The sequence below is a fragment of the Lissotriton vulgaris genome, chromosome 12 (genome assembly GCF_964263255.1).
Source record: "Lissotriton vulgaris chromosome 12, aLisVul1.2, whole genome shotgun sequence".
Lineage (NCBI taxonomy): Eukaryota > Metazoa > Chordata > Amphibia > Caudata > Salamandridae > Lissotriton > Lissotriton vulgaris.
The window spans coordinates 441,858,976-441,874,589 of NC_141700.1; the positions used below are offsets into that span (position 1 = coordinate 441,858,976).

Consider the following 15,614-nt stretch of genomic DNA (forward strand, 5'->3'; position numbering starts at 1 on the left):
TCTTGAAAATTGCTAATTTTGCAATTTTCAAAAATGCGATTGCATTTAAGGAATCGCAATTTTGCGATTCCTTAAATGCAATGCATCATTCTTTTAAAAATTGCGATCTTGAAGATTGCAAGTGCAAATTACCACGAGGTTTAACCTCGTGGTAATTTGTGAAAAATGTTTAAAATGCTCAAATTAGCATTTTAAACACTTTCATGTTACAGACACACATACCCTTAGGACATGTGTGTGTGAAACATCCATTTTGAAATACATTTCTGGGGTGCAGGGGGGGTCCTTTGGACCCCCCCCTGCACCCATGGAATGCATCAACATTTTGCGAATTCCAATTTGCGAATTCGCAATTACCATTGATTCCTATGGGCCTTTTGGCCCATAGGAATCAAAGGGAATTGCGAAATCCCAAATTGGAATTCGCATAATATTTGCGATTCGGTAAAAATTGCGATTTTTACCGAATCGCAAATATTATCCACTTTCAATAATGCATCCCGTTTTGCGATTCCATATTTGCGATTCGGTAAAAATCGCAAATTTGGAATCGCAAAACGGGAGTTTGATGCATGTGGGCAAAAGTACCAAGTTCTGGTAGCGTCCACTTTCATCAGCCATAGAACGATGGTTTGGGCCGGTATTTCTCTGCCATGGATGCATCAGCCCACTGAGTGATCTTATTTTATGAGCCCTCGACCATGGATTGTATTTTAATTTCGATTTAAGAGACCAACAACAAAAGTTTCAAACCTTTCAGTCTAAAAGAACAAGTTAGCTGACCAATAGCCTTCCCTTGGTTAATATTAATACTAAGATCAGTTTCACAATTGGGGTCAGTTCAATACAAGGGGGCGGGGCTGATTTTCCTAAGAGTGGTTGACTCGGAAGACTAAGCTGATTGTCAGGAAACAGAAGAGGAAACAGAGGAAGAGATAATGAAAGGAAGCGAATCGACAGATATTTTTCAGTTCTGGTAATATTCTGCCTTGGCATTGAATTGCATTGCTCAGTAAATCTTTTAAGCTTGTTGAAGAGTCCAGAGTTTTTATATAAGAATTCATATCGCCTTTGAGGCAGCTGTGTCGTTGCTAAATGTTGTACCAACTCGAAAGGGAAGCCTAAAACATGCCCTTTCTAGATACTGAATCGGTATCCATTGCTAAAAACACATTTAGCGATTCTGAAACACTTTTCAGTACAGCTAAATGCATGAGTAATTAGGAAAAAAGTTTTAGCATTTGCAAACGCTCTGATTTACAATTTCAGAGGGTTTCCAAATGCTTAAAATCATTTCCTTTCTTGGTGACACAATCATGCCTTTGTCTCTATTATCGTTCGGTTATTGCCTGGTTTCCACGTCACATTCAACAGCACAGAGCCTATCTCGCTCAGGGAAAAAAATATGCCTGCCTGCTCTCTGGCGATGCATCTAAAGAGATCTTTTCTATCTGTCCCACCAAAGGAGTAGCAGAGATCTGAAATTCACACACCCACATCCTACCAACACAGTTAAAGAACCACCACTATCTAACTTGTATGTGGCTTAAAGAGAGCTTTGATCAAAATTTACTTGTAACTCTTGTTGGGTGCTTGAGATGCAGTTTCCTGAAGCACTAGCAAAATTGAAGAGGTTTGTTGCAGGCCAAACACCTAATGCATGCCTGTGATCCTCTGAGGTTTGTAATAGCAACATATCATTAAGTGGACACTTTATTTGCTTACAGAATGCCTAAGATACACTGACATCAACAGGAGAATCCTAAACCAGAGTGAGAATGGTACTCAGTTCAAGTCTACAGTTCACTTGCTCTGCAGATATCTTGGCTTTGTTCCATCAGGATTGCTTGCACTCTGTGACCCTCCTGGGTGCTGCGGGTATGTCCCTCTCGATCTAACTGAATCCTACTCTTGATACACTTGCAATTACCAGGTGATGGCCCATGCACAATGGAAATGTTGAAATACACCTTTTCTATTTAAGGCATAATTTAATTAATTGATGGCAACAGAATGTGTGACAAGGAAGTCTCATAATAATTTTGGCAATTTACCGCTACACTTTCACATTTATTAATATCGGAACCTGCAGGAATTTGTCTATACTGTTACATGTTTAGTGGTGAATATTGTACACTTTAAGTCACACTTCTGCACTCTAAGGTCTCAATTATAACTGTCTTGGTAATCAAACACACACCCAACCCCCAACAACAGCAATTATAACTGCAATCTCTGGGTCGAGAGGGTCTTTTCCCTGCTAACCAGAAGTCCGAAATTTGTAATTTGATAGGAACATTTTGACTCTGTGCCATATTGTAATGCTCTGCCTCTTACTTAATCTGTCACACATATTTAGAAAGAGGCGGAATGTTGAAAGAACTTAATAGCTGGCTCAGCAAACCTCATCTACGGCCAGTCCTGGTACCCTATCGGCTCCAAACAGCGAGCCCCCATTATGCCCGACCCGTGGCTCTGTATCGTAAAGGTTGGCTGCAGGGTTTGACTTTAGGCCAGGCCCCTTGGTCAACCCCACCAAAAGTGGTCAACACCTGATGTATATGGCCATTGGCTGTGCACAGCAATGGTTAATGGAAGGGCATGCCCTTTGGCTAGCTGTGCTTTTAACCCACCGCTGGAGGCCATGCAGGACTTAATTAAGACAAGTAAAGTTTTTGGTTTGATGTGATGGTTCTAAAATGAACAACGTTTTGATTTTATGGATCTTTTGGATGTGTTTTTTTATTTCTTGTGGTTGACATTATTCAGCATTCCGTCCATCAATTATTCTTTTTGCCTTTGTCATCCCAAGTGGAAGGGGCATGCCCAAACATGTGCCCCGTGCTCACCCTGCCACTGGATTCAAGCTCTCCTGGCTGATGAAGGGTGATACCCCAATCGGGACCTAGGATTCTTGTTTCCAGTCCAGGGAGGATGTGGCCTGGCAGTTCAGGCTGGAGTGCTACCATGGGGAGCAGGGTCAACACTTATCACAAATGGCTGGGTCCAAACTAGAAAAGCGTGGTGAGCAGCAAAACAAAAATGGATTTAGGCCCAGATCTCCAACTGGCGGTGAGTGTTTGACATTGTTGAGCATTCTGTCCATCAATTGTTCTATTTGCATGTGGGACACCATAAAATGGCCTGGCAGGCATGGTGTGATTTCTCTTACCCCCTATGCTGCAATGTTTTTTTTTTTTGTTGGACGTGGCAGAGGGGGTTGGAAGAGATTTGTCTCTTGCAGCCAGCCAATCTGAGAATAGTGGACCGCTGCCTCTACTTTTAGATTGCAGACCAGAAACGGGTAATTGGAGCAAAATGCCCTCTCACCCAATGGGCAGGCTTTATTTTTTTAATGTTTAGTCTACCGACAAGCACAAACACAACCATTAAACGTTCTCTGACTTAAATGAGAGATTGTGGTTCTAACCATTAACTTACATATATCAATGTTTTTTTGTTTCTCATTTCTAACCAATATTGCACTTTAAAAGTAGTTTTAAAATGAGTCAAAGATTTTTAAATATACTGTGTGCTAACCCTAATTTCAATTTCTTTCTTTCAAAGACTCCTCATTATATATCATGAACCACATCCAAAAGTTCCCTGCTGCCAACATGCTTCAGGTGTCCAGCACTTGCTGCCCAGAGCCACCCACACACAATACATGTGGCCACATGGGCCTGCGTGTCACAGAATGCTGATCCTGCACCCTTATGTCCTTTTTAGGTAGAACATTGAAGACCGCTTGTATATACTTTAGTATATACTTATATGTATATGCACTATGTGGGCTTTGAAGATCAGCCTTAGGACTTGCCTGTTTCCGCTTAGGGACTCTTTTTCTGTTCAACTGCCTCTATTAAACTGTCTTGATAGAAAACGACCAGCAGAGGCCAGTAAATTACCAGAATTGCTTTCTGCTAGGAGACTTTCTTTTTTCTCTTATTCTGGCAACTGCCTCTATTTAACTTTCTTGATGGAAAACAACCAGCAGAGGTCAGTAAAATACCAGAATCACTTTAGCATTCTCTAGAGGCCAGTCTATAGAAATTGTCTTCCACGAGCACCCGTAGACAATAATATTTTTTTCAAATCTTGTATTTTCAGTTATATGACCACCGAAGGCCCTGATTTTATATTAAAAACGGTGCTTTGGACTATACCATTTCCAGCTTAAAGGCAATATTTCCCTCCTTTTGTTCCCATACCTGGCATATCACACAGTTTGGTGCTTACTTTCCCTCCATGTTAAAGAACAGTAGATGCTTCAGCACCCAGGCTAATATGCTGCATAGCTAAATACATATAAGGTCCCAAAGGGGAGACCGATTGCATTGCAAATGCTTGTTATTTTAACTTTTCTCAGCAGAGTGCTCAGCACACAGCCAGTCATGCAAATCTGAAACTGGCAATGGGAGAAAAAGCTCCTTAGTCCAATTATATCCCTATATATATATATATATATATATATATATATTGTTTTATTGAGTTTTCAAATCCTCCCAAGATTTGCAAATCTGTGGTGGATCAGCGGATTAATAGTCAATATCCTTAAAATTGTAACCCAACACAGTCTACCCCAAAACAATTGTAAATGCTAATTTCTCAAAAAATACTGAGCAGATTTACACCAAACCAAGCAAGCAGCTCCTTGAGTAAAGTTCTACATTAATGTCAACTTTGGTTTAATTTCATTCAGCTGTTTTTATGCACAGGAGAGCAAACAATCCTATGGAGTTAAAATGGAAAATGCAACTTTTTTGATACCCCCTATTTATTTCCACCTAACTCCATTGATAGAGCAGCACAAAACTTGGCATGCTGAACCCAAATCAGAGAAATTTTTGGGGGGGAAAGTTTCATGCAAATTTATGAAAAGAAAAAAAGCTTGCGCCTTCAGTTCAAGTATGGCATGAGGGTTATCTGGTATCTGTGCAAAGGTGACGGAGGTCTATGTAAGAGCTGGTATTAGTTAATCAATGCTATTTGAGATCCATTTAAATCAAAGTAGTGATGGAGCAGGGTTTCGCAAAAAATGAAACCTGCTCAAATCGAGTACCCCCATAATGCGTACTAACAATAAGTAGATATAGTAAAACTAACGTTCACCCAGCATAAACATGGAGAAACTGCGTTGCGCATGCCTGAACTAACGCGTAAATGAATACTGATGTATTCATTTTGTGTTTTAGAAGAAATCGCATGAATAGGCCACATTTGCTCCAGTATTTTACTTATTGCATCATGCTATAAAGTAATGATTGATGCCGCTTTTTGCACTTAGCTTATGTTCGGAAACAATAATGAGAAGTAATGGATGGTGGTGGTAAACAGTGATGGATTCGTTATCATAAATTAATAAATGTTCATTTTCGTTTGCTTTAGTATACTTGAAGAAGACGCCATTTATTTTAACTTGGTTATAGGGGGAGAGGGGCACTACTAGGAGCGAGTTTGTTCTGCCATGAGGAGAAAATGATGTCCTGTGCACCGCAGATGACTTGAAGGAGTGATGGCCAGTGTGTCAGTCGCCTGCCAACTACTGTGCCCGAGCGTGGGACCAGAGATGTTCTCTGCAAAGAACTTTAATTCACAAATAAAGAATGTAAATTTGGAACTTATGTGTGGAGTGTGCAAGTAAGCTGATTCAGTTCATGGGAACTGTTGTGCACAATAAAGTTGTTGAATAAAGGTAAAGTCATGATGGCGTGACAACGCCACGCCCCAGCCCACCAATTCTTGTGCGAGTTAGAGGGTAGAATGCAACATTTGAGGGATGGACATGTCAACTTAGGCTATAACTAGGGTGCCTTTAGGGGTGTGGTTAGAGAAGCTTAGGCTGACAGGAGAGAAGAGGGGAGATGCGTTACTGTCCGTTGGTTTGCAGAGAGGCCTAGCTGTTCCTTTCCTGTCCTGTTCTTGTCCTTATATCTTGCGTTTCCTGATTCCTTATTGTGGAGCCTCCATCATAGTTTTGCATTTAGCTGATATCGTTCTCAGAATATCAGCATTAATGTATTTATTTCTAAAACTTTTGTCTCTCCACCTATCAACTCCGTTAACAATATATTAATATGCATTATTTTAGATGAACCTATTGTCGCTTCATCTATCCCTCCGTAAGGTATATTTTTAACTGCCATATTTTTTGCTGAAACATTTGTCTCCTAGCCTTTTCACTCCTACATTGCATAATGTCATTGCTTAATGAGTCTGTATAAAACGTCTAATTTCTCCTGTCTTGATATTCAATGTTTACAATTGTGACCCAATGCAGATGAGCATTTACCTTTAAAATTGAGAGTCTGTAATTAATTTTGACTAAATGGATGGTAAGTTAGTAATTATCATTGCCATCAATTATTTAAGTAATTGGCCCATCAACCAAGTAGAAAAGTTGATATCAAGATTAGGTAGTTAACGGATGTCCCAAAAGGAACTATAAAAACCAATATCTGATGAAATTAACAAATTGAGCCCACTGCATCAGGGATACTGGGTGAATGTGTATGGGTCATTGTTGTGATGTTGTTGAGTATCGATCCCTGATCAATTATTGGTATTGGGGCTGGATCAGTAGCAACAGAATTCCGTGACAGAGAAGCTTTTAGTATGCAGTATATGTGAATTTGTCACACACACATTTTAAATTAAACAGTGCAGAAGAATTTGTGCAATCTATAAACAATGCATCAAGTTTAAACTTAAGTTTGGTTGTAACGCTGATATATCTCATTATTCATTTAATTACTGACTGGTGCCAGCTTCTCCTACCTTTGAATAGAGGAATTGCAATTGTATTTAATGTTTGTCAACCATGATATCATGAAATTGTACCTTAAGGTATCCTTGGGATGTTTGCAATTAGAGCTATATTTGGTGCACTGGCACATGAGAATAATGCCCCTTACGCAGAAACGTATTTAAATTTTCTTCATGATCTCAACTGTGTTCTATTTGTTTGACCTGAGATATACGTTTATAGTAAGTTACATCTATCTACTATGTTAATGGATAAGAACATTATAAATCTAAAATTGACAATGGATTTTCGTAATTTATACATGAGTTATACATAAGATGTTTTTAAAAATATGTAACGTGTTGTTTGAATCTTAATATGTATATATTTTATGGATCTGTATTAAAATATCAAGCTATGCTGCCCTTTGTACATTAGGCCCATAGATCATTATTCTTGAATTCTCTTGCTCTCTAATGTATCAACCCATTGAATATATATTGCTTTCTCTATCTCACAACATTTATTTAAACCAGTTTGCAGTATTTGCTCTACTTTAACATGTTTTAAAGTCTACATTCTTTCATTGTGAAATGCCGCGCATGCTAAACAATTGTGTTACTGTTCTGATCTTGCACTTTCGGCTTTAAGAGGTATTGTACAACTATATAGCAATTTAAATATCAGGCTGCAAATATCACATTGATTTGATTTGATTGATCTTACCACTACATTGCAAGGATAGTCTAAGTAATTGAATGGGCAGGTAAGAACATTAAATATATACTTATCTTGACAATGTAGTGGTAGGCGATGTAATTCAATATTTTTGTAGGTCGATATTTTGACCTTGATATATTCAAATACAAAGTTGAGGTGATTCATTCATGATTAGAGTCTCTAAATTCTTGATTACGGAGGAGGAAGGAACTAGTTACAGACATTTGACATAGTTCATTGAGCGATTGTGGTATGCGGTAATTCCAGTTGTTGTAATTACAGTTGCGGTAACAGCAGTTGTGGTAATTGCATGTGTTTGTTAGATTGCAGTGGTGTACAGACTGTGTAAGGTCTTGTAGAGTGAAAATGCCTGTTGTATAAAAGGAGATCAGGCTGTGAACGCGCGCAGCCCAGGAAAATCTTAGGCTCAAAGAGTAACTTAAGTGGGTTGGGTGTACGGTACACCCAGAGTAGGTGTCGACCATTGTTAAGGGAGTCATGAGACATCATCGACTGCCCGGACCGAGATAGGGGGTGCGGATGTGTGAGTGCGTGAGTAGCAGATGCTGGTCGTGGGTTGCTGAGTGTTTGTAACCTATCAGTTGAGGTGATTGTCCGATCGTTTTGTGGACACACATTTAACAGGTGAGGTCTTACAGTTGTAAGGGAGTAATACTCCTTAAATTGAATAGGGGTCAGCTGTTTCCTGAACTACAAGAGGAGGTGGGGCAGTTCTGATGTAGGTAGGAGTAAGCAACAATTATATTCCGCCCCAAAAAATATTTAAACATGGGAAAAGTGGACAATAAACTAGGGAACACCCCTGCACCTAATCTCTCAATTTACCTCAGTGTTCATTCACCACTGCGCCTCACTTCTCCAACCTTATCTTTCTACCTCCATCTCCAGTGCCTCACCATCTTCCTCTGTTGTACTCATTTCTCAGAATCTTTTACTTTCTTTCTTTCTTTCTTTCTTTCTTTCTTTCTTTCTTTCTTTCTTTCTTTCTTTCTTTCTTTCTTTCTTTCGTTCTTTCTTTCGTTCTTTCTTTCTTTCTTTCTTTCTTTCTTTCTTTCTTATTTCTCTCTGCCTTACTACTCCCCTAACGCTCTATTAAAACTCATCTCATGTTACCTCTCACTCTGCCACTCTGCATTCTCCGACTTATATCATTAATCCGAAACTCTCGATCTACCTCTATTTCACTTTGCCTCTAACAATCGATTGAGTCTGTGGTTATTATACAAATGCAAATGTTTTAGTATTTTCGAGTGCCTTTCTTTATTAAACTCCCTGATTCATCGTGGTCTTAGTTATCTAGTGAAAAGGATTAGTAAATTATTGGTATAGGAATTAGTGAAAATTTAAATATACTGGTAGTAGAGCGTGGGTTACCTAAATAGATGTCAATTGTATATGTGATTTCGAAATTATGGGCCCAGGTGAGTATTGGTAAAATCCTAGTTGGGTGACCTGCGAGGTTTATCAATCAGATAGAGCCCTGACCAAAATTACATTTGGCGTGCTGTTTAATTGTCTGCGTAACGAAGATTTGGGAGGAGATGGATGAAAGTAAGGGGGTAAGATTAAGAAGCTCCATGAAAACAAAAACAGAGAAGACATGGGTGCCAGCAGCCCTTAGCAACATTGTTTAAACACACTTTTATTTGGGCCCAGGTCGAAGGGAGGCTGCTGCAAGTAGTTCCTGTGCCCTTTGGAGGTTGGCGCCCTGCGCATATGCCCAGCTCACGCCTGCCAAAGCCCGACCCTGTGGCTCAGAGGACAGCACTCTGAACAGGCAATGTATTCCTGTGAAATCTCTGCATTAGTCTTTTCGCAGGTACAAATGTGATAGATGTTCCCCTGAACTCATCTCCAGCTTTGTGGCCCACTCTCAACTGCCCACTGTCCAAACATCTGCTTCACCCGACGCACCCAACTTTGCATTCAACCATCTCTCACTACAAGCACCTACAACATTCCCACTGCATACACGTCACAAAACATTCTACATGTAGGCAACCCACCTCATTCTGCCAGAAGGATCTGTATACAGCCATACTTCCAAGGGGAATTTACTCACAGAGACCTTGATACTAAGCCACCCAACTACTTCCATTAGACTCTTCTAGTGCACATATCCCCTGGGCCTACAGTGAAAGTAGTGCTCCACCTCCTGACAGGCAGACAGCCTTGCTCTGCAGGATAAAAAATGATTTCTTTCAAACGTATCTTAGCATCTTAAAAAAGCGAAAAAAACACAATGACTAATTCATCTGATTGTGGAAGGCTTATTTGCTGTTTATACCTTTTAGTTCACCAGTCTTAAAGCATTTATGCCCACATGCATCAAGCATTTTTGGAGTCGCAAACGGTGCGATTCCTTAAAATCGGCCGTTTGCGATTCCAAAAATGCTTTTTGGGATGCATCATTGCTTTTTCTTGAAAATCGCTAATTTTGCGATTTTCAAAAATGCGATTGCATTTAAGGAATCGCAATTTTGCGATTCCTTAAATGCAATGCATCATTCTTTTAAAAATTGCGATCTTGAAGATTGCAAGTGCAAATTACCACGAGGTTGAACCTCGTGGTAATTTGCGAAAAATGTTTAAAATGCTCAAATTAGCATTTTAAACACTTTCATGTTACAGACACACATACCCTTAGGACATGTGTGTGTGAAACATCCATTTTGAAATACATTTCTGGGGTGCAGGGGGGGTCCTTTGGACCCCCCCCCTGCACCCATGGAATGCATCAACATTTTGCGAATTCCAATTCGCGAATTCGCAATTACCATTGATTCCTATGGGCCTTTTGGCCCATAGGAATCAATGGGAATTGCGAAATCCCAAATTGGAATTCGCATAATATTTACGATTCGGTAAAAATTGCGATTTTTACCGAATCGCAAATATTATCCACTTTCAATAATGCATCCCGTTTTGCGATTCCATATTTGCGATTCGGTAAAAATCGCAAATTTGGAATCGCAAAACGGGAGTTTGATGCATGTGGGCAAAAGTACCAAGTTCTGGTAGCGTCCACTTTCATCAGCCATAGAACGATGGTTTGGGCCGGTATTTCTCTGCCATGGATGCATCAGCCCACTGAGTGATCTTATTTTATGAGCCCTCGACCATGGATTGTATTTTAATTTCGATTTAAGAGACCAACAACAAAAGGTTCAAACCTTTCAGTCTAAAAGAACAAGTTAGCTGACCAATAGCCTTCCCTTGGTTAATAATAATACTAAGATCAGTTTCACAATTGGGGTCAGTTCAATACAAGGGGGCGGGGCTGATTTTCCTAAGAGTGGTTGACTCGGAAGACTAAGCTGATTGTCAGGAAACAGAAGAGGAAACAGAGGAAGAGATAATGAAAGGAAGCGAATCGACAGATATTTTTCAGTTCTGGTAATATTCTGCGTTGGCATTGAATTGCATTGCTCAGTAAATCTTTTAAGCTTGTTGAAGAGTCCAGAGTTTTTATATAAGAATTCATATCGCCTTTGAGGCAGCTGTGTCGTTGCTAAATGTTGTACCAACTCGAAAGGGAAGCCTAAAACATGCCCTTTCTAGATACTGAATCGGTATCCATTGCTAAAAACACATTTAGCGATTCTGAAACACTTTTCAGTACCGCTAAATGCATGAGTAATTAGGAAAAAGAGTTTTAGCATTTGCAAACGCTCTGATTTACAATTGCAGAGGGTTTCCAAATGCTTAAAATCGTTTCCTTTCTTGGTGACAAAATCATGCCTTTGTCTCTATTATCGTTCGGTTATTGCCTGGTTTCCACGTCACATTCAACAGCACAGAGCCTATCTCGGTCAGGGAAAAAAATATGCCTGCCTGCTCTCTGGCGATGCATCTAAAGAGATCTTTTCTATCTGTCCCACCAAAGGAGTAGCAGAGATCTGAAATTCACACACCCACATCCTACCAACACAGTTAAAGAACCACCACTATCGAGCTTGTATGTGGCTTAAAGAGATCGTTGATCAAAATTTACATGTAACTCTTGTTGGGTGCTTGAGATGCAGTTTCCTGAAGCACTAGCAAAATTGAAGAGGTTTGTTGCAGGCCAAACACCTAATGCATGCCTGTGATCCTCTGAGGTTTGTAATGGCAACATATCATTAAGTGGACACTTTATTTGCTTACAGAATGCCTAAGATACACTTACATCAACAGGAGAATCCTAAACCAGAGTGAGAATGGTACTCAGTTCAAGTCTACAGTTCACTTGCTCTGCAGATATCTTGGCTTTGTTCCATCAGGATTGCTTGCACTCTGTGACCATCCTGGGTGCTGCGGGTATGTTCCTCTCGATCTAACTGAATCCTACTCTTGATACACTTGCAATTACCAGGTGATGGCCCATGCCCAATGGAAATGTTGAAATACACCTTTTCTATTTAAGGCATAATTTAATTAATTGATGGCAACAGAATGTGTGACAAGGAAGTCTCATAAGAATTTTGGCAATTTACCGCTACACTTTCACATTTATTAATATCGGAACCTGCAGGAATTTGTCTATACTGTTACATGTTTAGTGGCGAATTTTGTACACTTTAAGTCACACTTCTGCACTCTAAGGTCTCAATTATAACTGTCTTGGTAATCAAACACACACCCAACCCCCAACAACAGCAATTATAACTGCAATCTCTGGGTCGGGAGGGTCTTTTCCCTGCTAACCAGAAGTCCGAAATTTGTAATTTGATAGGAACATTTTGACTCTGTGCCATATTGGAATGCTCTGCCTCTTACTTAATCTGTCACACATATTTAGAAAGAGGCGGAATGTTGAAAGAACTTAATAGCTGGCTCAGCAAACCTCATCTACGGCCAGTCCTGGTACCCTATCGGCTCCAAACAGCGAGCCCCCATTATGCCCGACCCTTGGCTCTGTATCGTAAAGGTTGGCTGCAGGGTTTGACTTTAGGCCAGGCCCCTTGGTCAACCCCACCAAAAGTGGTCAACACCTGATGTATATGGCCATTGGCTGTGCACAGCAATGGTTAATGGAAGGGCATGCCCTTTGGCTAGCTGTGCTTTTAACCCACCGCTGGAGGCAATGCAGGACTTAATTAAGACAAGTAAAGTTTTTGGTTTGATGTGATGGTTCTAAAATGAACAACGTTTTGATTTTATGGATCTTTTGGATGTGTTTTTTTATTTCTTGTGGTTGACATTATTCAGCATTCCGTCCATCAATTATTCTCTTTGCCTTTGTCATCCCAAGTGGAAGGGGCATGCCCAAACATGTGCCCCGTGCTCACCCTGCCACTGGATTCAAGCTCTCCTGGCTGATGAAGGGTGATACCCCAATCGGGACCTAGGATTCTTGTTTCCAGTCCAGGGAGGATGTGGCCTGGCAGTTCAGGCTGGAGTGCTACCATGGGGAGCAGGGTCAACACTTATCACAAATGGCTGGGTCCAAACTAGAATAGCGTGGTGAGCAGCAAAACAAAAATGGATTTAGGCCCAGATCTCCAACTGGCGGTGAGTGTTTGACATTGTTGAGCATTCTGTCCATCAATTGTTCTAATTGCATGTGGGACACTATAAAATGGCCTGGCAGTCATGGTGTGATTTCTCTTACCCCCTATGCTGCAATGTTTTTTTTTTTGTTGGACGTGGCAGAGGGGGTTGGAAGAGATTTGTCTCTTGCAGCCAGCCAATCTGAGAATAGTGGACCTCTGCCTCTACTTTTAGATTGCAGACCAGAAACGGGTAATTGGAGCAAAATGCCCTCTCGTCCAATGGGCAGGCTTTATTTTTTTAATGTTTAGTCTACCGACAACCACAAACATAACCATTAAACGTTTTCTGACTTAAATGGGAGATTGTGGTTCTAACCATTAACTTACATATATCAATGTTTTTTTGTTTCTCATTTCTAACCAATATTGCACTTTAAAACTAGTTTTAAAATGAGTCAAAGATTTTTAAATATACTGCGTGCTAACCCTAATTTCAATTTCTTTTTTTCAAAGACTCCTCGTTATATATCATAGACCACATCCAAAAGTTCCCAGCTGCCAACATGCTTCAGGTGTCCAGCACTTGCTGCCCAGAGCCACCCACACACAATACATGTGGACACATGGGCCTGCGTGTCACAGAATGCTGATCCTGCATCCTTATGTCCTTTTTAGGTAGAGCATTGAAGACCGGTTGTATATACTTTAGTGTATACTTATATGTATATGCACTATGTGGGCTTTGAAGATCAGCCTTAGGACTTGCCTGTTTCCGCTTAGGGACTCTTTTTCTGTTCAACTGCCTCTATTAAACTGTCTTGATAGAAAACGACCAGCAGAGGCCAGTAAATTACCAGAATTGCTTTCTGCTAGGAGACTTTCTTTTTTTTCTTATTCTGGCAACAGCCTCTATTTAACTTTCTTGATGGAAAACAACCAGCAGAGGTCAGTAAAATACCAGAATCACTTTAGCATTCTCTAGAGTCCAGTCTATAGAAATTGTCTTCCACGAGCACCCGTAGACAATAATATTTTTTTCAAATCTTGTATTTTCAGTTATATGACCACCGAAGGCCCTGATTTGATATTAAAAACAGTGCTTTGGACTATACCATTTCCAGCTGAAAGGCAATATTTCCCTCCATTTGTTCCCATACCTGGCATATCACACAGCTTGATGCTTACTTTCCCTCCATGTTAAAGAACAGTAGATGTTTCAGCACCCAAGCTAATGTGCTGCATAGCTAAATACATATAAGGTCCCAAAGGGGAGACCGATTGCATTGCAAATGCTTGTTATTTTAACTTTTCTCAGCAGAGTGCTCAGCCCACAGCCAGACATGCAAATCTGAAACTGGCAATGGGAGAAAAAGCTCCTTAGTCCAATTACATCCCTATATATATTGTTTTATTGAGTTTGCAAATCCTCCCGGGATTTGCAAATCTGTGGTGGATCAGCGGATTAATAGTCAATATCCTTAAAATTGTAACCCAACACAGTCTACCCCAAAACAATTGTAAATGCTAATTTCTAAAAAAATACTGAGCAGATTTACACCAAACCAAGCAAGCAGCTCCTTGAGTAAAGTTCTACATTAATGTCAACTTTGGTTTAATTTCATTCAGCTGTTTTTATGCACAGGAGAGCAAACAATCCTATGGAGTTAAAATGGAAAATGCAACTTTTTTGATACCCCCTATTTATTTCCACCTAACTCCATTGATAGAGCTGCACAAAACTTGGCATGCTGAACCTAAATCAGATACATTTTTTGGGGGGAAAGTTTCATGCAAATTTATGAAAAGAAAAAAAAGCTTGCGCCTTAGTTCAAGTATGGCATGAGGGTTATCTGGTATCTGTGCAAAGGCGACGGATGTCTATGTAAGAGCTGGTATTAGTTAATCAATGCTATTTGAGATCCATTTAAATCAAAGTAGTGATGGAGCAGGGTTTCGCAAAAAATTAAACCTGCTCAAATCGAGTACCCCCATAATGCGTACTAACAATAAGTAGATATAGTAAAACTAACCTTCACCCAGCATAAACATGGAGAAACTGCGTTGGGCATGCCTGAACTAACGCGTAAATGAATACTGATGCATTAATTTTGTGTTTTAGAAGAAATCACATGAATAGGCCACATTTGCTCCAGTATTTAACTTATTGCATCATGCTATAAAGTAATGATTAATGCCGCTTTTTGCACTTAGCTTATGCTAGGAAACATTAATGGAAAGTAATGGACGGTGGGTGGTAAACAGTGACGGATTCATTATCATAAATTAATAAATGTTCGTTTTCGTTTGCTTTAGTATACTGGAAGAAGACGCCATTTATTTTAACTTGGTTATAGGGGGAGAGGGGCACTACTAGGAGCGAGTTTGTTCTGCCATGTGGAGAAAAGGATGTGCTGTGCACCGCAGATGACTTGAAGGAGTGATGGCCAGTGTGTCAGTCGCCTGCCAACTACTGTGCCCGAGCGTGGGACCAGAGTTGTTCTCTGCAAAGAACTTTAATTCACAAATAAAGAATGTAAATTTGGAATTTATGTGGGGAGTGTGCGAGTAAGCTGATTCAGTTCATGGAAACTGTTGTGCACAATAACGTTGTTGAATAAAGGTAAAGTCATGATGGCGTGACAACGCCACGCCCC

At 40.1% G+C, this 15,614-nt stretch overlaps 1 protein-coding gene across 1 annotated transcript in view; it reads right to left on the minus strand.

Annotated features, from left to right (window-relative positions):
• The window catches only part of LOC147674141 (5-hydroxytryptamine receptor 3A-like), an 874,588-nt gene that overhangs the window by 747,147 nt on the left and 111,827 nt on the right, over nucleotides 1-15,614 (minus strand). The gene's annotated exons all lie outside the window — the stretch shown is intronic.